At 44.3% G+C, this 23,859-nt stretch overlaps 1 pseudogene across 1 annotated transcript; it reads right to left on the reverse strand.

The window, feature by feature from the left end:
• Positions 1-3,230: 3,230 nt before the first annotated feature.
• Positions 3,231-15,841, reverse strand: LOC308151663 (ATPase MORC2-like; annotated as a pseudogene). Its single transcript has 27 exons — positions 15,774-15,841; positions 13,132-13,185; positions 12,927-12,961; positions 12,732-12,800; positions 12,437-12,527; positions 12,220-12,328; positions 11,095-11,254; positions 10,902-11,005; positions 10,558-10,683; positions 10,378-10,457; positions 10,194-10,276; positions 9,964-10,049; positions 9,474-9,614; positions 9,193-9,347; positions 8,948-9,076; positions 8,765-8,870; positions 8,361-8,493; positions 8,081-8,167; positions 7,720-7,989; positions 6,600-6,818; positions 5,778-5,942; positions 5,155-5,212; positions 4,862-5,000; positions 4,607-4,774; positions 4,421-4,514; positions 3,420-3,617; positions 3,231-3,299 (listed from the first exon to the last, which is right to left on the reverse strand). The product of its transcript is annotated as an ATPase MORC2-like (transcript).
• Between the last annotated feature and the right edge of the window lie 8,018 nt (positions 15,842-23,859).

A 23,859-nucleotide genomic window follows, 5' to 3' on the forward strand; every position in this document is an offset into this window, starting at 1 on the left:
ATGTTTGTATCCCTGCTTACTCAATTTCATGTGTTTTTATATAGTTTGTAATATGTGCAACGCCTTTTATACAGCTGCAAACCAAACTGCTGACTGGGACAATAACTGCAAGAAAACGTCCGGTTGCTGCCACCTTTCTGCCTCTCTTGGACTACGGTGATGTCTTGTACATGAATGCCTCTGCTACCTCTCTTCAACATCTGGATGCAGTTTACCATGGCGCGTTAAGGTTTATAACAGGCCGTAAACCCCTTATGCATCACTGTGTGCTATACTCTCTGGTTAACTGGTCATCTCTCTATCCGCCGAACCCTTCACTGGTATATTTTCATTTACAAATCCATCCTTGGTCTGCTCCCCTCCTACCTTTCTAACCACCTGTCACGCAAGCAATCCGTCTACGGCCTTCGCACACAGGACATCATCACATACTCCATCCCCTTGGTCCGGACCATGAAAGGCAAAAGGAATTCCTCTTAATATTCTTTACAGCAGAGTCTGAAACTGTCTCATCTGATCCCTCTTTCCAGTTTCAAACTCTTGCTGAGAGACATACAGTGCGAGTCCATGATTTGTTCTTGCAACTGACTTTGACCCTCCCTTTTGCCCATTGCTGACCCCTCCCCGTCCCTAGCTCTATAGCTGTCTAGTTTTAGGTTTTTAGTTTTAGTTTAGTTTTAGATTATCTTAGATTGTTTTAGACTAGTTTTAGTTTTAGACTATGTAGTTTTAGACTCTGTAGGCCAGGTTTTGTATTGTATTTGTTTGTGGTGGATATGTTTGTGGTGGAACAGGTCACACTTGAAAATGAGCCCTTGGGGCTTACCTGTATAAAAGAAAGATTCAAAAAAAAAATCTGAATCTGAATAAATAGAAAGGATGTGTTTCAAGTTCAGTGTTACACAGTAGAAGTCAACATCACTAAGATAGATGAACATGACTTCAGACGTTGAAATGGGGGCGCATGAAAATAAAATAAAAACCGCAATTCTACTTAATGGACAGCTATTCACTTGGCATGGTGCATGACAATGTTCCTTGACTAGGCTTGTGTAGTAGGGGGAGGCCCTGTTAGTTGAGAACTAGGCTTTAATCATGTTCCTGGTATTTCCCCCACTACCCATGTCAGAAATGTATTGTTACTGTAGCCGTTACTGGGTTGGGAACACAACACACCTCCCCATTGTCCATCACAGAGAGCAGTGGAGGTATAAATCAGAGGACAGGCTTACTGTATGTAACGCATGGCATTAAGTGAGGAAAGGTATCAAACACCTATGTGTTTGATAGCATTCCTCATTCCATGCTTTACACTGAGCCCGTCCTGATATCTGCCTCCACTGATGGAGAGTGGGGCTTTGAGCTAGTGTCTCCAACACAGACGTGTCAAGTCCCCACCTTGTATCAAGCTCCTGTCCTCTACAGGCAGGGACAGGTACCAACTCCGCAGCTTTGTGTCTGTCAGCGCCAGGACTCCCTGTGTGGCTTCCAGCAGGTCAAACACTAATCTGTAACAAGGGGTTAGGGTTAGGTTACTCATAGGCCTACACCAGGGGAGACTGTTGGAGGTAGAAATTGGAGGACAGACTCATTGTAATTAGTGTTGTTCCGATACCATTTTTTGATCCCGATACCGATACCGATACCTGACCGTACAGTACTTGCCGATACCGAGTACCGATCCGATCCCACGGCGTTTGAAAAAACAAAACATTTTTTTTTTTTTTGGAGTCGCATACTCACCTCGATGTAAAATTATTGCTAACACTTAGTCTGGCACTGCTCAAAACCTTTGTAAAACAGGAAAAAATACCATCGAAAGTCAGTGCAAAACTTGATTCTCTCTCTCTTCAAACTAAAAAACAGGTCAGAAATCTTGGTGTAATTCTAGACTCCGATCTAAACATCAACAGCCACATAAATTCGATAACTAAATCAGCCTACTATCACCTGAAAAACATAACAAGAATGAGAGGTTTCATGTCCAAGCAAGACCTTGAAAAACTCATCCATGCATTTGTTTCGAGTAGTCTCGATTATTGTAATGGTCTACTAACAGGCCTATCTAAAGGAGCTGTTCGTAAATTGCAGGTCATCCAAAACGCTGCTGTTAGGGTCCTAACAAAAACACATTACACCAATCCTGAGATCCCTGCACTGGCTACCAGTCTCTCAGAGAATTGAATTCAAAATCCTCCTAATTACATACTAATCACAAAATGGTCTTGGACCAAAATACATATCAGATCTCCTCCCACCCTATATTCCCGCAAGGTCCCTAATATAAGGTCAGCTGAGACTAATCAGCTAATAATTCCAAGAGTAAAAACAAAACACGGTGCAGCAGCTTTCAGTCACACAGCTGCATGCTCCTGGAACAATCTCCCTGAAGAAATCAAACAGGCCCAAACCCTTAAAATATTTAAATCTAAGCTAAAAACCTTCATGTTTTGCACCAGTTATGATTAAACACAAACACTTCTATCAATGTCTTTTTTCCATTAACTATTGTCTTTTTAAATGTTTTATCTATTTACTTCTTATATTTGCTTTTATTCATTGTAATTTTTATTTTCTTATGCTCCTCTTGCTGTATTTTTAAATAATGTATGTAAAGCACTTTGAATTGCCCCTGTTGTATGAAATGTGCTATACAAATAAACTTGCCTTGCCATTCGGCAAAGCTGGTAACGTAGGGAGCCCCTGAACCATCCTTTGTTTTACAAGATTCAAAACTTAATACGTACACTAACTATTCTACATTACCTCTGACATTCGAAGACTTGGGCTTCGACACTCACTTCAGTCCTTCACTTCACAGTAATAATGCATATGATATTCAAGATGTTTATATGTAGTGACAACGTAATGACATAACATAATAAGCATGTAGTAAAGTTGTCTGGGAACCTGTTTTTATTGTTGCTTCATATAGAGATTAGTCAAAAATACAGCATCTTTTGTTCAGCCAACATGTCCATCTTTTAATAAAACTTTCCATGACATGTTAAAAATGTCCGTTAGAAGAAACTTGGCCACTGACGCATCCTCTTTGATACTATGAACAAATCATTTTAAATAACTCAAAACAGAAAAGCCAGTTAGTTGCAATCCAGACAATATCTTTCAGACCAAAATGAACACAGTGAACAGTCACTAATAATTACAGTCAGTAATAGGGCCCTTTGTCTGTGTTTGTCTCTGTTCATTCTTCTCTCCTCTTCTCTTTTCTAATCTCCCTCGGTGAGCAAGTATTCTATGTAAGCGTCCAGTTCATCATCTGTGTTTATGTCAATGTCCTACAGGAGGGAAGGAGAGACATTAGTGTTCAGCGTATGACTGTATATGTGTGTGTGTGTGTGTGTGTGTGTGTGTGTGTGTATGTAAGTAAGTCTGAGAGACAGTGTGTGTATAACTACCTCCTGTACTTTCTGTACCAGAGCTACAATGTTGGTTCGTAGTTTCTGTAATTTCTGTAGTTTCTCATCGGCCTCCCTCAACTTAGTCTCAGCACTGCTGCTCTTCTCCTCCACAGCTTTGGCCCTGGCATCAGCTCTGCTCTGGTACGAGTTACACATTGACTGAAGACCCAACTCGTACTGTTGAAAATACTCCTTCTACAGGGACACACAGACAGGATTAGATACAGATACATTATTGCACGCATGCATCTCTTCCATTCGTGATAATCCATCTCTTCTGTTTGCATTCACTTTGCCAAATCAGCTTTGTTTAGCTTCTCCACATGCGTTCCCTCTAACTTCCACTTCTTCAGTATGCTTGCTGTCATCTACCTCGCGAGCGATGGGCAATGATTGTGTGAAGAAATTTGAAGAAACCAAATGAAACTTAAAACTAGTGTTGTTCCGATACCATTTTTTGATCCCGATACCGATACCGATACCTGACCGTGCAGTACTTGCCGATACCGAGTACCGATCCGATACCACGGCGTTTGAAAAAACAAAACAAAAAAACATGTTTTTTGAGCCGCATACTCACCTCGATGTAAAATTATTGCTAACACTTAGTCTGGCACTGCTCAAAACCTTTGTAAAACAGGAAAAAATACCAACAGAGAGTGAATACTATAGAACTTTTTTTTATTGTCTACCTGGTATGGTGACAAGAAAATCAACCCCTTATAAAACCTGAAATGTGGCTCTCACAGATGCCAATCAGTGCAATATCCATTTAAGATATAAAACAGTCGTAGTAGTAGTGCAACAGCAAGTGAACATTTACAAACATCCGAGGGATTTTTTCAACCGTTTTTCCATTTGGAACCTCACCTCCATGACACCATGATTTGTCAGATTTTTAAGAACCTTGCAGATCAAAGCCCGGAGAGACCAGATTAGATCTCTATAACTGAGGATCACGGTAAGGGTTGTGTGTACAAATCAGCGGTCAGTCTTACCATGGGGAAGGCCACCAGCTCCTCTGCTGTCATACTGTTGACGTCATCTTTTGGGATCCGGAAATCAGTAGGAAAGAAATAACAAAGCAGTGTCCTGGAGACACACCACGCACACACCATCATACAGCAGCAGTTACATCATATCCAAACAATACAGCAATACCAGTGATGACATTGTTAGCTTACCTCATCATGGTGACCAGGCTGTCGGTCACCTCTCGACTGGTTCCTGGTTGGTTGGTGTCAGGTTCCATGGGGGCGGTTCCTTTTTCTGTCTCCTGCTGTGTGTCAGGGGTCTGAGTGATGGGGGAGGGGGGGCGCATCAACCTCACCTCCTCACTGCCCTTGAACACCCTACAGACACACACAGATGTGTAAGAGAACAGAGAGAATGCATACATATTTATGTCTTTATGCCTCTCTCTCTAAGAGTGACCGTACCAGCGATCCTTGGGGGTGGATCTGGGCACGTAGTCAAACTTCACCTTCCAATGAACACTCTGCTTACTGGTCTCTATGGCAACCACTCTGCCGGTGTACCACTCCTTACTCACACGCACCTCCACCAGCAAACCCTTATCTACAGGAGATAATACACATGTACACACATACACAATTTCATTACAGGGACTATGGATGCATTTCAGAGCATAAGCATTTGTGTACATCCCAAGTCCTGTTGTCCCACTGTGTGTTCAGCTGTGGAACTCTGTAGACCACCTGGCATCTCTCACCTTTCTGAGCATTCTTCAGATCCTTTGCTGGGTCCTCCCCCTCATCACTATCAGACACCTGAAAGATGCACAACACAATACATGAAAACACAGTACATTTAAAAACGCTCACAACCCAGAATTATACCAGAACCTATCCACTGGACAGTCACTCAGCGTGTCTTGTCAGGAGCTGGTCCTGACCATGTCTGTGTAGAAAACACAGGGATGGAAATAGAAAAGAGACACCAAAATCCAAAGTGAGAAGGAGAGGACCCATTCCATTTAGAGTTGAGACAATTCCATAAAGAGTAGATAGGAGTAGGGCAGGACCCATTCCATTTAGAGTAGAGTTAGGGGAGAAGGACAGGACCCATCACGACTTGTCATTTCAAGTCAATAAGGAGAGCTGGAGAGAACCCATTCCATATATAGCAGAGTTAGTAGAAGACAGGACCCATTCTACTTAGTAGTTGAGTTAGTTGAGAAGGAGAAGAGCCCTTGGTCTTGGCTGAAGGTGAGGGTTACAGACAGTAGTGAGTACCTTGGTCCTCAGCTGAAGGGTGGGGGGTTAGGTCATGGAGGCTGTAAGGTGTGTGTGTGTGTGTGTGTGTGTGTGTGTGTGTGTGTATGTGTGTGTGTACCTTGGCTTTAGCCCCAGGCTGTGGGGTGGGGGTGAGTTTAGGGGTGGAGGAGGGCAATGCTCTGCCAGTCAGGGGCGGTGTCGCAGGGGTCGGCCGGGATGTTGCCATGGTTACACTCTTCTTCTCAGGCTGGGGGAACTTAGTGCTGGCAGGGGGCATGACCACCTACAAGGTCAACAGCAGAGTGGGTCTGAATGCAGCTGCAGTCTTGCTGTTCCACTTCAACGTTGCATGAAGACCTGCACCATGGGGCAGCTGTGGAACTCTAGCCGTCTCTTCATTTGCTATCACTGTTTGGGGACTTGAGAAAGCACCAGCTAGCATACATAGTGGAGTCCACATTCATAATAGAGACTACCCTCCAAGTCACTCTGCTTTAATAGAGGCCTGCTCACTTCTGACACGTTTGTCATGGACTGACGTGCTTTTATATCTCCTTTCTTGGTTGTCTTTGAAGGACCTCCACTTCTTCTCAGCCAAGGCAGCCTTCTTTTTCTTCTCTCTCTTCTTCTAACACTACTCCATCCTTTTTCCTTTTCATGTGCCCTCATTCATTTACTTCCTCCTTAACGATAGGTCTTTCCATCTTTTGGTCTGTCTATCTGTCTGTCTATACGTGCTAAGCAAGGTTCTTCTTGCCATCACTATAACTCAACTGAAAATGTGATGAATTGACACTGTGAAACAACACAAAACTGAGACTGAATCTGCTGGACAGTTGACTTGACCAGGGTCTTAACAGAGAAAGATGTATGCTCTCAACACACTTGGAAGTCTGAGAAGTAGTTTAGTGTGTGTGTATGTATGTGCGTGCATACATACCTCTGTCACCTTGCCCCGTTTGGCTGGAGATGCCTTCTCAACAGCTTTACCACGATTCCCAACTGCCGATGCTATCTTGGATTTCTTGAGCTGTGGTTCCTCTTCCTCACTATCTTCTTCTTCTTCCTCTTCTTCCTCACTCTCTTCCTGCTCTATCACTCTCTTGCGTTGGCTGCTAGCAGGTGTGGTTGGTTTGGCAGGAGAGGATTTGGCTGGAGTCTGCAGAGAGACCATACCATACCATACATACAGAGAGACCTTACTACCATAACTGCTTTCTGGGGATGGGACAGAATAACCGATTATTTGTTCCTGATGGTCAGTCGATTTTTTACATTTTCCCAAATAAACGCAAATTAAACGGACAGAACTAATGTTGGTTCTGTAGCACTATTTTATTTTTAAAATATATATTAATCACGCACAGAAAAGTAATCTCAGCCAGTACGCATGTGCACACACGCCACAGAGAGATCGTTAGTAATTTAGCAGTCGTTATGGCGAACACAGATAAACTAGAGCTTGAAGTTCCTCTAGCTTCCCTTAAATCTCCTTTTTGGGAAAACTACGGTTTCTCGGTTACCTACAATGACGATGGACAAAGACAGGTGGATCGGACCAAAGCTATATGCCGGCATTGTTCAACTGTGATCGGGTATGTAGCTGGCTGTACGTCGAACTTGTTCACTCATTTGAGTCGGCATCACCCGAATGTGAACATCACAGGTACAAGAAAAAACTGAGTGAAATGGAAACCAGCTGTGGCATTTACGCTACCTATTTAGACCAGGCCACAACAAAGGCCATAGGTGTTTTTATAGCAGCAGACAATACTCTGTTGTCAGAACACAGGTTTTAAACACATGTTGAAAGTGAAAATCAAGTCTTGTTACGTAGTTCCCGCTCGTCCGCATTTCAGCCAGCAAATCATACCAGCCCTTTATAAACAAGCACAAACTACAGTTGACCATGACTTATCCATGTGTGTGTGTTTTGTGAATTTTTCAATTTCATGGATCTTACTGTTCACCTAGCCAACACTTTTGGTTGAAGTATAAACCAAATAGTCACAAAAACAAACCCTGACCCAGCAAGCTGATGAATTCCACCACACACTTACCCGTGAGCTGCGGCTGGGTGGAGGGGGCTTGGCAGGGGTCTTGGCAGGTGCTTTGGGGGTGGGTTTTGCAGCTGGGGGTGGGAGCTTTGTTGCAGCTCTGGCTTTAGATAGGTCAGCTTTGGGAGCAGGGGGTGGAGAGGGAGCTGCAGCAGCAGTCCGGACATCAGTGGGTTTGCGGCTGAAGGATGGAGGGAAGTTTTTTTTTTTTTTGAGGACGGCGGGTAAGGGGGGAGAGCGGGGGCGTGTCACTCGCTCTGACGACCTGGTTGCCTAGGAGACCCAGAGAACAGGAGATTGATATATGTATATATTATATTATATTTAGAAAGCAAGAGAGAGAGTATGTACCAGTGTGAGGTACCTGAGAAGAGTTCTCTGTGTTAGGTCTCAAGCTGACATCCAAAGGTAACTTCCGCACATCTGCTGAAGACCTGATAGTACTAGTTTTCTGAGGACACGAGGACGGACGGACACACAGACACACACAGACACACACAGACACAGACACACACACCAATTAGGGGGTGCAGATTTACGCCATTCATCAAAAACAGTTTGGGCTCAAGTCTATTTAATCAACAAACATGAGAAAGTTCCCCTCTGAAAAAGGAGTGTGCATGTTTATGTAACTGTGTGTCTACCTGAAGTGCCTGTAGTTTCTCCTGCTGTTGTTTGATCTTATCTGTGAGCTCTTTTTGTTTGTCCTCAGTTGTCTGCTTGTCCTTCTTTAGAACTCCATACGGTACATTCTGCTTTTGCTCAGCCGCATCACACCTAAAACACCAGAACGCACACACACACACACACACACACACACAATGATGCCAATAGTTCCATCATATCAGTAGCGCATACACATATTGTCACCTTCTTAAAATAATGGCTTACATCATATTTCTAAAGTGTTGCAAAAGTCTGAATAAACTGAACCAAATCTAGAATATATGATATTTAGGCAAAAACATAATTTTCCTCAAAAGTGATTTTTTATTTTTTTTATTTTAAGAAGGTGACTATATGTAATAGTGGGTGTCTCTCTGTGTACCTATCCTGGGTGCTGTCAGGGTTCATCAGACACACCCATCTGTCTGGATATCGTTTATCCACTGCATCCATTTGGAATGGCAGAGTCCTCCACTTTAAACACTTATCTGTAGGGGATGGAGAGAAGGAGATCAGTGTCTTTGTATATGTGCTGAAAGTTACTGTGTGCGTGAGTGCAACTTACCACACTGTATAGTGAGTGGTATCTCCATGGCACGGCGTCTCTTGTACCTCTGCTCTGAGGAGGGGGTCGAGGACCAGCTGGCAGACAGGTACCCAAACTCATCCCAAAACTTAACAATGCCCTTCTGAGCTACAACACACACACACACACACACACACACACACAACAAAACAGAAACAATTTGAACCATTCTATAGTGGTTAAGGGGTTGTGTCAGTGTAACTCTGCTGTTGCGTGAGTCTCACCGATGTTGCTATCCTTCCAGTACTGGGCTAAGTGTTCTCCCATGGCTTTCAGAAGATGTCGGTACTCTTTAGCATCTGCAAAGTCCTGCTTGTTGTGAGTGGGCTCCAGAACCAGGTAGGGAACATCCACAACCCCCACCACACCTCCACACGCCCTGACATACATACAGAGAAATACGCATTTATAGTTGATAGTAGAGTTAAGCATTAAGAGTCCACAGTTAGCATACTTCCTCTTCAGTTACATACTGTACGTGTGTGTGTGTGTGTGTGTGACTCACATTCCTCCCTCCAGTTGAGGCCCTGTTTTTTCGTATAGTTTGATGAGGCGAGAGCAGTTATACACAAACATCCCATCCAGGTCCCTCTGCCCGATGTTCACCCCAAAGATAAAACTCAGCTCCTTAGGCTCCTTTAATGCTCTGAGGGGGGTAGAGAAAGAGAAGCGTTGGGAAGAGGGGTGGAGAGAGAGAGAGAGAAAGAGAGAGAGAGAGAGAGAAGTAGGGATGTGTACGTTTTATAGTTGTAACTAGCTTAATTTTATTTGTTTATTTATAAGGTAGACTGACTTCTGTAAATAAATAAACCCTTGCATTTAAACAATTGTTTTTATTGTCTTCACGACTGCCAATGGCCCCTGGCCTGAGCTAGATTACTCTTCTTGCTACGACAGGTGAATTTATGATTCACTTGCTTAGTCAAATGTATCGATTGGAATAAGGTGTCTGCTAAATGCCAAAAATGTAAATGTAAATGATCGTCTCGACTGACTTCTGTTTGGTCTCCTGGATCTTCCTCTTCATCTCGGCATCTCCACGAAGCATCAAGGCCAACTCCTGGGCTTTCCTCAGCATGGCCTGGGGAAGAGGACCGGGCATGATATTGCAAGTGGGTTGCAAGATATTGCCATGTTTATAGAATTAAGAAAGAACAATAACTTCCATGCAACAATGTGATGGTTCTTTTTGTATGTGTGTGTGTGTGTGTGTGTGTGTTCTTACCCGTGCATCTCTGGACAGGTCATCGCCATGTTTGGCCTCCAGAGCTAAACTCTTACTCTCCGCCTCGCGAGCCTTCTCGTCAGCTGAAAGACACATACACGCATTCAGCCAAACAGCACAGGTGGTTTAAGTGTGTAGAAAAGGGTTCTGAGAGTTAAAATAGTTATTTCGAATGGAGACTCACCGATCTTAGCAAGGTGGTCAGCCTTCTTCACTTCCTGCTCAGCACGGGTTTTGAAGCGAGTTGACGTGTACTTATACACCCTGATGACACACAGACACAGTTGTTGTATAGACTGTATAGAGTGCACCTGGATTTCTATGAGGTGCACGAAGACCTCTTTGTGAAGTGTGTGTGTGTTACCTAGGTTTATAAAGGCAGCAGGACATTCTCTTGGTCCTGACTTTGTGTCCTTGAATGAAGATCCTCATGCGTGGGTCAATGTACAGAACAGCTGCGTATGCTCGGAATGATCGCCGCTCTGGCTTACTGTGGGGATGGAAGTGATGCTATCACTACACACACATAGTCTTGATCACTACCTTAAGTACAGGTTAGTCATGCACATTTACAGTACAAATGTTTATCCAAAATATATATTTCCCCCCCTCATGTTTATGTCCCCCCCCCCCCCCCCCCTCATGCTATCATGCACGCATGAAAACACACACACACACACACACACACACACACACACTAATACTCACACTCCCTCTGCTGGAGTCCCAGCCATCAGAATATCCTGTCTCTACATCCAACTCTGGTTCTCTAGTATCCATCAGCTTCAGATTATAGATGATCACCAGAGTACCTACACACAAATGACTGCTGTTAAAACACACAGCTGCCCCCCCCCTCCCGGCAAAACACACACACACACACACACACACACACACTTACCACTGCTACCTTCTATCTTGTTGAACTGCTCCATCAGCTGTTGTTCAGTTTTAAAAGGAGAGTACTTGTAAATGAGCTCTGTCTCAATGGCATACTTCTCAGGGTCAGCTGTGACTGGCTGCCTGGTCTTCAGTTCCCAGGTGGGGAGAGGCACAATCACCTGACAGGGGAGGGAATAACTGAATATTACACAAATGCTTAAAGGACAATCTCCATCTTACTGAGTCCTAACCTCATCGCCTGACAGAGGAGTCACTCATAGGGCTTTCACACCGACAAAGAACTGTTCCGTTTCACGTTCGTGTTCGGGAACCTCCGAACCTTGATGCTGTCTGGCGAACCAGCCCGCGTTCATACCAGTGTAACCAGAACCATCCGCGTCATCAACGATGGGTGATGAAGGGGCAGGATAAACAAAAATGTCACAACTAGATGGCGGCTACTTCACTGGAAATTAGGATAATATCTTCCACTACAGTATCTGAAATAAACACTATTTTCTATGAAACGAAACAAAAGACACTTTCTACACGCGTTCTCTTACTAATCAGCTGTTCCATTACTGGAATAGAAATGGCTTACGAAATTTGCGTTCGCTTGTGTGAGTGTGTGTGTTTGCTGAGCATGTGAGGAAGATAGAGAGAATGATGAAACTTTTGATAATTGTTTTGATCACTAATGATTAGATTTAGATTAGATTCCATTTGGTCTCCTTCCTTCTTGCTGGTCTTTGCAGCCTAGAATATGACACACCTACTGACGACGTGACTGTTCTACGTTTTGGTTCCCGCTTGAGAACCACTATTTTCAGATTCCCGCTGCGAACCAACTTTTCAGTTTCGGTCTGAACGCGGCGGACGGTTCCAGACTTGGTTTGCAAATGCAAACCGAAACGGTTCTTTGCCGGTGTGAGGGAAGATAACCAGCATTATTGTACAGGCCATACACACTGAATGGAATAGGTATAAACAACAGAAACTAGTGAAATCATGGCCCTATTGGATACACCTCTCCAGTCCTTTCAGATCTACATAAAGTGCCTGGATGCTAGGAGTCCATTTGGGATTCAACAAAAGACATCCTACACTTTATTGCCAGATTAAACCACTACAGCTGACCCCTGACCTCATCCAGCCCCTCCTCTTCATGGAATGTTCTAGACAGGAACAGGCAGGTGAGTGTGTTCTCCTTCTTAGTGAACAAGATGAAGTCCTTCCCAATACGCATGGAGCCCCTAAAGAACAGACACACCACAGTAAGTCAATAACCTCCAAAGACACAACACATCTATTCAGTGGGGTCTGTCTGTCAGCTTCATCTGGGAGTTCCACATGTCTCTTACGATTTTAGCCCGTTGCCGTACTGGCCGATGTGATTGGACTCTGGAGTTCGCTTACTGGACTTCCCAAACTGAATCACATGAGTAGCTTCATCTGAGAGTGAAGGATGGAGAGAGAGAGAGAGAGTGAGTGAGATGTAGAGAAAGAGCCAGCGATTAGCATGGTTCAATGCTGCACTGACTTGTTAGACTAACCCTACCATGAGACATGCTAGTATAACTTGGACCTCAGTCTCTGTTAGTTAGAGCCCTGTTATTGTAAGTCATTGTATATGAGTGACATCAGTGTAGCACTCACTGGGATCCATTCCTGTCCCATCGTCCAGGAAACTGAGCATGTAGCCTCCACGGAGGTCTTGTCTCTTCTCTGTCAGCCAGGGGAGGTGCAATACAGGTTAGAACATGATGGTAGATGTGTGTTGGAGTCGGAGAGTGTGTGTGTGTGTGTGTGTGTGTGTGTGTGTGTGTATATATATGTGTGTGCATGGCGTACCTGTGTAAATGTCGATCCGGGTTGCATTTGCATCCCTGTAGGATAGATGATCGACAGGTGTATGACCGATCAGGGTAAACATAACCTGACACTGCTAAGTTTTATTTTAAGTGATTTAGCAGCACATATACATAGTGAGAACAGTGTTGTGTATCGTTAATAGAAGAGTCATTAAACTCAAGGCCTTAGCAATTGACATTATTACCTGGAGTTGTCCACCAGCTCAGCCAGAGCTCCAAATAGAAACTCGTGGGTTGTCCTGGAAACATACAACAACCAGTCAATTCAATTGAACATTTATTTAAGTGGCAAAGAAAGTCTGGGTAGAGGCGGGCAAGTAGTATGAAATGATTATGGGTGGTGGTAAGGGATAGCGGGGGCGACAGATTGTGTACTGTGATGGTTGGCTCTAAATCAGTGGGTAGGACCCAGGGGTCCAGTAGTAAGAAAATGAAGATCAACACTCCTGAATGACTGTTGCAAAAATTGTTGCGGAAAATGGCTTCATATGATAAATCACATCTGCACTTTTTCTTAAGCCTGTATATCATCACCTTCTTAAAATAATGGTGTACGTCATATTTTCAAGTTGAGAAAAACTGAACCAAATATAGAATATATGATATTTAGACAAAAACATAATTCTCCTCAAAAGTGACATAAGCCATTATTTTAAGAAGTTGACAATATATTTTTAAGATGTGCTAAGCCTACAACCTTTTCTTACTCCATCAACAGGCTTCAGTGTACATTGTAATTTACTGTGGAAAGTCATCACACAGCATCTTCCTTCATTTACTACTTAGTCATCCTCATTTGGACTTACATGTCTCCAGGGAGTGACGTTCCAGCAGCACAATAGTAAAGCCAACACTGCTGCAATCATCACCCTTTGACCTCCTCCGCAGAGACCGGTGGGTATTGACCCTCCATCTTCTGCTCGCAGTAGTAGGCCTACTTGTTGCCGAGCGTATTTGGGTTGACAAAGCACCAGAGAAGCCAACACTGTCTAGCTGATACACGTCTGCTACACAGCGGCTGGCTGAGATTCCCAGCACAATTAAGAAGCATTTGGGTTCTCTGTGTGCTCTCTCAATCGAGGTATCTAGAAAGCTCAGAGTTTAATTCATCTGCTTGTGATTAAAACAACTTTCTCTTGTGCAGTTTGATAATTATGATTCTCATAATTCAAATTATGCTCTCATAACATCTGACTGATTTGAAGACAAACATTTAGCTGTCTCTCTCAGCATTGACACCTTGAATATCAGCAGCAAGTCTCAACTGATTCCCAGGAGCACTGCTTCCCTCTCCTGCGAACGTGGAGTTGTTTCAACTTTGCGAGGGGTTTCCTCTCCTGTGCATACTGGGGCTTCATTGACATTCCTCGGGGTTCCCCTGTCCTCCCCAAAAAGTCTCATCTGGCCCGTCAGACCTCTTCCTCCCATTACATTTAACATACTCTAGTATTTTCCTTTTGATTATTGTAGGGGATGGATAGTGTCAGCTCATTCTTGATACAGGAAATACAAAAACACTTCAATGAGGAGGGATGGTCTGCCACTGGTATTTGCCTTGGTCCATACCAGTCTTAGACCATGTTCTTGAATTCTCTTGCATTATGTTTACACTCTTAACCCCAATGATTAAGAGATGTACGCCTCTTCTTCGGCGTATGGGTAGTTGTTTTCCTCTCCACTCCACCAGGCTCGGGGCAGAGGGGCTACCCTTTTACCACCCCGAGACCTGGTTGAGGGGCTCACCCGGGCTATATTTCTGGACACCCCTCCACTCCAGAAGCCACGTCATCGTCTCGTCATCTAATACCGACAGACCATGCATCCCGTTGGGTGGGTGGTACACCGGGCAATCCAGGATAACATGGTCTGTGGTTTGGTCCTCTGCGCCACGCTCGCTTCTGTACACTGTACGCTGATGCACATTGAATAGGGGCCTTACATGCACCAGGTGGCATAAGATAAAGTTGATCCTTGCAGTATTGTTTGATGGTGTTAATGTCCAGGCTCTACCTGGCCTCTATGGTGAATCTGAATCCTAATCTTGTTTTGTAAGCCACAGCAGCTATAGAAAGAGAATCTCATGTCTGGCTGTCACATAGCAGTGACCTTGGAACATCAGCACCAAATTATATAACATCCCAGCGGTTCACAGGGGTTTTAAACAGGTGTTGCTCAGTTTTATGTACTCAATCATTGTTCCGTAGCAGTCAACGTCATTCCTCCTGACCCCCCCCCCCCCCATCCTTCCATTGTCTTCAGACTCAGTGGTGCCCAGAAAGCAGGTTTCATATAGTCATCCATAGTGTCTATTCTAACTTAGCTTTTAAACTGTGTTGGAGCCCCTACGATTCTGGATTACACTGATAAGACAGTGAAGCCCTGGGCTCAGGAGACCACTAGTGAGTGGCTTCATCTCAAAATCCACCAGCATACAAATGGTTCATGTAACATGTTCAAAGCTCTGTTTTTTCTTTGGAATCATGCAGGTCACCTTGTTATGGATCATGTGCAGTGCAAGTCACAGACTGAGGGTAAAATGGATACAGTACCACCACACCCCAAAGAGCCATTGCTTTTTGGTCAGGCTGCATTTGTAAATAATAATTTGTTCTTACATGTTTGCCTGGTTAAATAAAGGTTAAATAAAAAATTAAATAAAAATAACCTGACTGCAGTCATTAGTAAACAGTTATTCCATAGGCCTAGAAAACCTTCAAAACATAAGTCGGCATGTTGGGCAAAGTGAACATTGGTGGCGTGAGAATTGGTCTGGGTGTGATGCATGTGTGGTATGTATTGGGTGTATTTTCCCCAAGATGGTACTTACGAGTTGGTGTGTAGATAATCAAAGGTGAGCTGAGCCCTATTCAGGCTGCTGTAGTTAGAGTAGGCCATTACCACTCACTAAAACTACTACTTCCTGGTCTTCTTTCTGACTTCCTTTCAGTCCAGTGGAGTGGATCTATTCATGAGATATGACCTACAATGTAATAATATCATACCTGTCAACCCTCCCGTTTTTCCCGGGATTCTCCCGTATTTTACCTTTATTTCCCGCTGTGCTCCCGTTTAAATATTTTCCCGTGTTAGACGTTGGCGCATGCGCACAATCGTTATATCCATGTCGGAGTTGACTTGTTTCCTCTCTGAGAGCGCCGGAACGCACACTAGGTGCAACGTCATAAAGTGACCAAGTCATTTGATTGGACAAGAGGCATTCCATAAGTGGTGATCAGATTTTCAGAGCGTATTTACGAACGCAGCCTCGGTTATCTCCGTTTTGAAATGATCGCTGGTACATTGCGCTGTTGACATCATGGTGTCAAGTAATGTATAAATAAATGTGCTGAATTGATATGCCCTTTTGTGTTTTCATGTATATATATATATGCAGGGATGTTCAAAGTATTTTACTTTCAACCAGGTATCTGATTCTGACCACCTGTAGTCACGTACATAATCATAGGAACTAGTTAACCCAATTCTTGTTGCACTGAAGCAGGTGGTTGATTGACTGTGTGTACCCTTGTCTAAATGTAAGGGGTATCCTATGGTTGTCTAGTGGTGATGTTAGGACTGACTGTGTGTACAGTCTAAATGTAAGGGGTATCCTATGGTTGCTGTGAAGTTATAATATAATTATTGGACTCGGACAACTTGCGCACGTTTAACTCAACCAGTTTAATCCACACTCGGCTCAACAGTGCCTCGGGTCATTCCCCATAATGCATCTCCTATCATGCATAATACCACATCTCCCTTTCTTGAGAACAAAGGGTAGACTACATGTTTTAATTAACTTATATAACATACTACTCTTGCTCTAATAATAACATAACAAGAACAGTTTCACATTACATGGATCATGTCACAGATCAAGTTTACTTGGTTTCCTAACCTCTCTCCCAGACCTTGTTCTGGTAGGACTCGTGGAGACCTGTCTGCTGGGTGAAGTAGTCTCTGATGGTGAAGTAGTCTCTGATGGTTCTGACTCTCCATGAGCCGCTACTGCAGGCTCTTCCATGTGAACCCCCTCCCGGTCATGGTGTAGTGTCACCAAGTGATGTCGGTTTCTCCTCAGCGTGCCCTGAGGTGTCTCGACAACATAGGACCGCGGAGTGTGGTGTGCTGCTAGCACCTTGCCCTGGACCTTTGCGTCAGTGATCCACACATCTTCTCCGGGTGCCAGTGCCTCCAGGTTCTTCGCTCCGTGTCGCCTGTCAAAGTTCCTTGCATCAGTCCACATCTTCTCCCTTTCACTAGCATCCACCCTCACATAGTCAGGCAGAGCCGGATCCAACAAAGTGGGAAGGGTCGGAACTGTCGTGCGGAGTTGGCGCCCCATCAACAGCTGAGCAGGACTGTAGCCGTTCTGCAGAGGGGTCGCTCGGTAAGCCAGCAACGCACAATACGGGTCTGATGCTTTCTTCAGCAGGTTCTTCACTGTTTGCACCGCACGTTCTGCTTCCCCATTACTCTGAGGGAACCTGGGGCTGGTTGTGACGTGTCTAAAGCCATACTCCTCTGCAAAGGCTGTGAAGTGTCCTCCTGAAAACTGTGGGCCATTGTCAGTCTGGAGTACTTCAGGGATACCATGGCGTGCAAACATTGATTTGAAATGCACTATTACATCCACGGACCTTGTGGGTGTCATCTGTGCAATCTCCACATATCTTGAGTAATAATCCACTACTAGTAGATAATTCCTACTTTCCAGTGTGAACAGGTCCGCTCCCAGTCTCTGCCACGGCCTGTCCGGCAGCTTAGTTGGCATAAGTGGCTCTCTGACGTTTGTCCGCTCCTGGATGCATGTTCTACATTTCAGCACCAGTTCATTCAGCTGGCTGCTGAGTCCTGGCCACCATACCGTCTGCTTGGCCCGGTCTCTACACTTTGTCACTCCCAGGTGCCCCTCATGTAGTCTCGCCAGCACGTCATCTCTCATGGCCGCTGGAATGACCAGCCTAGATCCCCTCAACAGCAGTCCATCATGTATGCTCAGCACCGCACGCTCAGCCCAGTAGTGTCTTAACACTCCCTGTAGTCTGCTTTTGTCTGGCCAGCCTTCTTTGCAGTACTCCATCAGCGCAGAGCATGTGCTATCAGCCTTCAACTGCTCACGAAGGTTGTTCAGATACTCTCCACTGACAGGTAAGTTACTGATGATCGCGTCCACATATATGTTTGTGTCCTCTAGGAGACTCGCATCCGCTTGTCCCTGTGCATTAGACAGTGGAGCACGTGATAGGGTATCGGCTGTCATTAAACTTTTGCCCGGAACATGTGTGACTGTGTAGTCATACCTCATGAGCCTCATTCGGAATCTTTGGATCCTCGGCGGTAGCTCATCTAAGGCTTTCCCTCCCAGTAGACTCACCAACGGCTTGTGGTCTGTTTCCAGCTCAAAGAATCTACAGAGGATGAAGCTGCTGAACCTCTCACACGCCCATGTAGATGCCAGCGCCTCTTTCTCCACTTGTGCATATCGCTGCTCCGTTGGTGTCATTGACCTCGACGCATATGCTACAGGTGACCACACAGTGTCGCTCTTCTGCAGTAGGACTGCTCCCAGTCCAAATGAAGATACATCCGCAGAGATTTTCAGGTCACTGTTAGGGTTATACAGTGTGAGCACTGGTGTGGAGGAAAGCTCTTTCTTCAAACGATCAAAGGCTCCCTGCTGCTCTGTCCCCCAGTACCAGTGTGTCTTCTTGGACAGCAAGTCCCGCAAGACCTTGTCCTTCTCTGCTAGGTTTGGTATGAATCGTCCTAGCTGATTGACCATGCCCAGAAAGCTACGTAACTCACTGACATTTGTTGGCTCATCCATCCCCTGCACTGCTCTGGTCTTCTCCGGATCTGGCTTCACTCCATCTGATGAAATCACATGACCGAGGAATGTGACTGTGTGGGATGTGAACTCACATTTGTCTGGGTTGAGAGTAGTGTTGTTCCGATACCATTTTTTGATCCCGATACCGATACCTGACCGTGCAGTACTTGCCGATACCGAGTACCGATCCGATACAACGGCGTTTGAAAAAACAAAACAAAAAAACATGTTTTTTGAGCCGCATACTCACCTCGATGTAAAATTATTGCTAACACTTAGTCTGGCACTGCTCAAAACCTTTGTAAAACAGGAAAAAATACCAACAGAGAGTGAATGCTATATAACTATTTTTTATTGTCTACCTGGTATGGTGACAAGAAAATCAACCCCTTATAAAACCTGAAATGTGGCTCTCACAGATGCCAATCAGTGCAATATCCATTTAAGATATAAAACAGTCGTAGTAGTAGTGCAACAGCAAGTGAACATTTACAAACAAAATAACTTTAAGATATAAAACAGTCGTAGTAGTAGTGCAACAGCAAGTAAACAATTACAAACAAAATAACTTTAAGATATAAAACAGTCGTAGTAGTAGTGCAACAGCAAGTGAACATTTACAAACAAAATAACTTTAAGATATAAAACAGTCGTAGTAGTAGTGCAACAGCAAGTAAACATTTACAAACAAAATAACTTTAAGATATAAAACCGTACAAGTAGTGCAACAGCAAGTAAACATTTACAAACAAAATAAGGCCCATTTGAGACTAACATAAGATGTAGGCCTACCTGAGGGAATAATAATATTTTAGAAGTGCAGCCTGAATTTGGTAAAATAAATAAAAGGATATTTTAAATGTTAGGAAATGTTATCACAAATGTAAACAAACTCCACTTTAAAAAACAAAAACAAAAGAGCTGGAGCAAAATAAAGTGCACTGCACATTAGTGCAGACATGTCACATAGCAGCACTCAGTCCTCCAAATTAAAATCCTTAGGCTTCAAGTTCAAATACATAGGCAGGTTCTTCTTTAAGAAGATGAGCATTTCTACTCTCTCTCCTAGCAGCCTGTTCCTCTTTTCATCCAGTATGTTGGAAGCTGTGCTGAACAGTCTCTCACTATCTACACTAGTAGAGGGAGCACAGAGAAACACTGCAGCAGTAGCAGCCAGGGTGGGGAACCGTTCCTTATTCTTTCCCCAGTACTCAAATGGGCTCTCTAAGCGGTGGATGGTTTTCTCAGCCAGATATGTCTCTATCTGTACCTGTGTAGCTGTGCTGCTGGCCCCGCCTTGTTCCTCATCATGCTCTTGCAGGATTTCCTCATACAGCCCCTTAAAGCAGCTCTTGCTGGTCCTGCTGCTTGTGTGGGGCTCTGCTTCCATCCGTGAGGCCTTGTTGGCTGGCTCTGCTGCCAGTGATCGAGACTCCTCAGTCTTCTCCACCTCTTGGATCAGTGCACTCTTTGCAAGCTTGCTGCTTTCCACACTTGTGAAGTATCTGCAGTAACATAGTAAACAAAATACACGTGTTGAATAAAGTAAATATTTACACTTAACGTTTATACTTAATCAGCACACTATTATACACACCTGTCTTTGTAACGCGGGTCCAAGAGGGTTGCAACAGCATACTGGGGCTCCTCCTTGACGGTCTGGAACCTTTTGTCGACAGCCGCTAGTAGGGTTGCTTTCATTGTTTTTATCCCGCTGTCCTCCTCGGTCTCTCGGGTCAGCAGTCGCTTCAGTACCACCACCGTGGGGACGACTTCAGACGCGATGGAGGTGCTAAAGCTGATTTGTTTTGTAATCTCCTCGAATGGAGCCAGGACGATGTTTACTTTTTCAAGTAAAGCCCACTGGTTGGTACTCAGGGTGGCTGGGAGGTCGTAGTCAGCCGCGTAGGCTGAGAGAGATCTCTTCTGCTCCAGCAGACTCTCTGTCATGTAGAAGGTGCTATTCCACCGGGTGGGCACATCTTGTTTCAGCCGTTTGATTGGCATTCCAAGTTCAGTCTGTACAGTTTGCAGACGTGAAGTGGCCAGTGGGGAATGCTTGAAGTGGCCGATGATCTTTCTCCCATTGGCCAGCGCGTCGCACACACTCCGCTGTGACAGTAGGCCTTCCTGCACCACTAGCTGGATCAAGTGGGCAAAGCATCCCATTCTCGAAACACCCAAGTCCCTCATCGCCTTCTTCATGTTGCTGGCGTTATCACAGAGAATGGCGTGGACCTTCAATAATAAGTAATAATACATTATTAAGTAAATATAAACGACAAGTGAAAATAAAAACACAAGAGAAAATACAACATTTTAGAGTAAGACAAGAACAAAGAAGTAGGCTAATGTTACCTTGGACTTTGGGATGTTCCAGTTAAGCAGCATACTCTCAATTGCTTCTGCAATTGCTTCACCAGTGTGGGACCCCTTGAACTCGTTTGCATGCAGCACAACGCTTTCCCGGTTGTATGATTCGGAGTCCACCCAGTGAGCAGTTAAACTAAGCAGGGACAGTGGGGAGACGTCGCTGGTCCAAATATCCGTAGTGAAGCTGATGGCCTGCACCTTTCCTAGCTTATCTGAAACATGCTCAGTCACCTTCTTATTGAGGGCAGGGACGGCCGTCTCCGTGATGTATTTGCGACCTGGTATTTTGTATTTAGGTACAGCGTGAGCCATAAAAAGGCGGAATCCCACATTGTCAACAAAGGAGAGGGGCAGGTCACAGAGCACAATCATTTCAGACATTTTCTCAGTCATCTTTCTTGCCATTTCACTCGTCGCGTCCCACTGGTCCTTTTTATGGAATGAGCTACTCAGCGTTTGTTGTTTTGGTCCATCCGTTCTCTTGCTCGCTGTCGCAGCTGCAGTAGATGACAGAAACTCTTCGTGCTCTTTAATATGTTTTGCCTTTAAATGCTTAATTAAGTTGCTAGTATTGAAACTGGCAGCTTTAGTGCCACCCCTCGACACATTGAGACCGCAAATTGTGCATTTAGCCGTTGTACACACCGGACTATCCACCTTGAAATATCTCCAAACCGCCGACATGTTCTCCTCACTACACCTCTACAGCATGCGTGTTTGTTTTTCCGCGATAGTGAAAGTTTGGTATCGGGTGTTATTATTTGTTAGTACTCGCCGATACCGATACCAGCATTTTTGTGCGTATCGGTGGCCATGCCGATACTAGTATCGGTATCGGAACAACACTAATTGTAATGAATAGAATGGAATATGGAATGATATCAAACACACGTGTGAACCATTCCTCATTCCATGTATTAGAATAAACATGTTTGTTCCTCATTCCACTCTACCCAGGGTAAAGTTCTTCATAGCCTATTCTACAAGGGATGACCATGTGGCCTATATCTTAAGTACATATGTCAAACTATTTTAAACAAAGCCTGTAGCAATAGTCGTCTTTGTTTGTGTTTGTAAACAGCATGTGTTGACATGGGAGGACCAATACCTGTTGAGTAGGAATTTCCTTTCTTCATTGATCGACAAATAAGGTGCTATTGAGGTAGAGGTGCATAAACAGAGGTGAAAGTTGTCAGGGTCGGCAATGCTGAGTTTATAACACACACACACACACACGCCTATTGTTATGACATGTTTGGGAAGGCTCAGTTAAAAAGTGAAAGTGCATTCCATTAAAAGCATGCAACAATTGTCCAGGAGGAAAATCTCCCAAAGCAATAGCGTATCTTTCACGAAGGGAGCGATCTTCCGTTCAGATACTTTCATACCCAGCCATCACCTTGTCTCGAGACATCTTAAGACACATTTGTCAAGACGTCTTGAGACACGTCTAAGGACGTGTCTATAGACATGGGTCTTAAGATGTCTTGAGATGTCTTGGAAATATGAAGATGTCTTAAGATGGCTTGAGATGTCTTGGAAATATGAAGATGTCTTAAGACATCTCAAGATGTTCTGTGTCTTCAAGACACAGAAAATATGGCTCTTATGCTCCAAGTCTTAAGTGAGTGCATGAGTGCATGTCTTCAGGTTAGGTCTTAAGACGACTTAAGACATCTTGACAGACAAAATGTCTTATTTTGGTTAATTAAGACATCTTAAGACATCTCAAGACAAGGTGATGGCTGGGTATGAACATTTCACCAACTTCATAAACAATGTTGCTGCACTTTCTTTGCAAAGTGTCCATGAGTGATAAAGGCTGGGTTTGTTGACTTGTTACGCTGGGAAAATGTAACAATTGAAACAGTTTGTAGTATTGTAGCCATTTATAAAACAGCGATACGTACCGAGGATAAGGACCCTCTGCTCTCGTCTTCGGACACCGGGCTTGTTGCGCCTTTCTCCCCGGGACACGGAGGCAGCAGCCAGGCACTGGGCCCGGGGCTGGGGGGTATCGGCCCGGGGCTGTCCAGGACCCGCTCAGCCTTGCAGCTCATACCCAGCGGGTCGTTGTCACACACAGTCGGCAAGTTTAGTCTGCCCGCCATTTCTTCCACACAAAAAAGTTCCTTAAAGCTTCAAGGCTTCCTTTGAATCCAACAGATCCAGGGATCCTCCAGCTCCTTCTGATAACGAACCACGTCAACGACGAAAAGACTAAACGACAATTCAGCTCGCAGCGACTTTCTGTTGATTGACAATAATACTGTCTACCACTGTCGGTTAATGTGTTTCCGAATCTGCACAAATACTAAAATCCTTAAAACCGATTTTACAAGAAGTAGCCTCCTCTACCATATCCTGCTGCACAAGTCAATGGAATTAGTAAAGCACACTCACACTCACTGCTTGGTTTTTTCTTCTCCCAAAACATTGCCACATGTGAGGGATTGGACAATCAACATAAATCCGTCTCGCTTTGAAGCTGACATCGGTGTGTCATCGGCGGCCACTTAGAATGATCCTGTCCGCGTTTCTCTGCTCAGTTTCTCATGTTTGTGAACTTTGTTATTGTATGTTTCTCTTTATTTGTCTTTGATGTTGGTATATAACAATGATAATAAAAATATTGTGGAAAAAAAAACTATACACTCACCGAACACTTTGGCTGCGTTCGTAAATTCAGTCAGAAAATCTGCTGATT

Source organism: Nansenia antarctica (genome assembly GCF_963989245.1).
Source record: "Nansenia antarctica genome assembly, chromosome: 2".
NCBI classification, from domain to species: Eukaryota; Metazoa; Chordata; class Actinopteri; order Argentiniformes; family Microstomatidae; genus Nansenia; species Nansenia antarctica.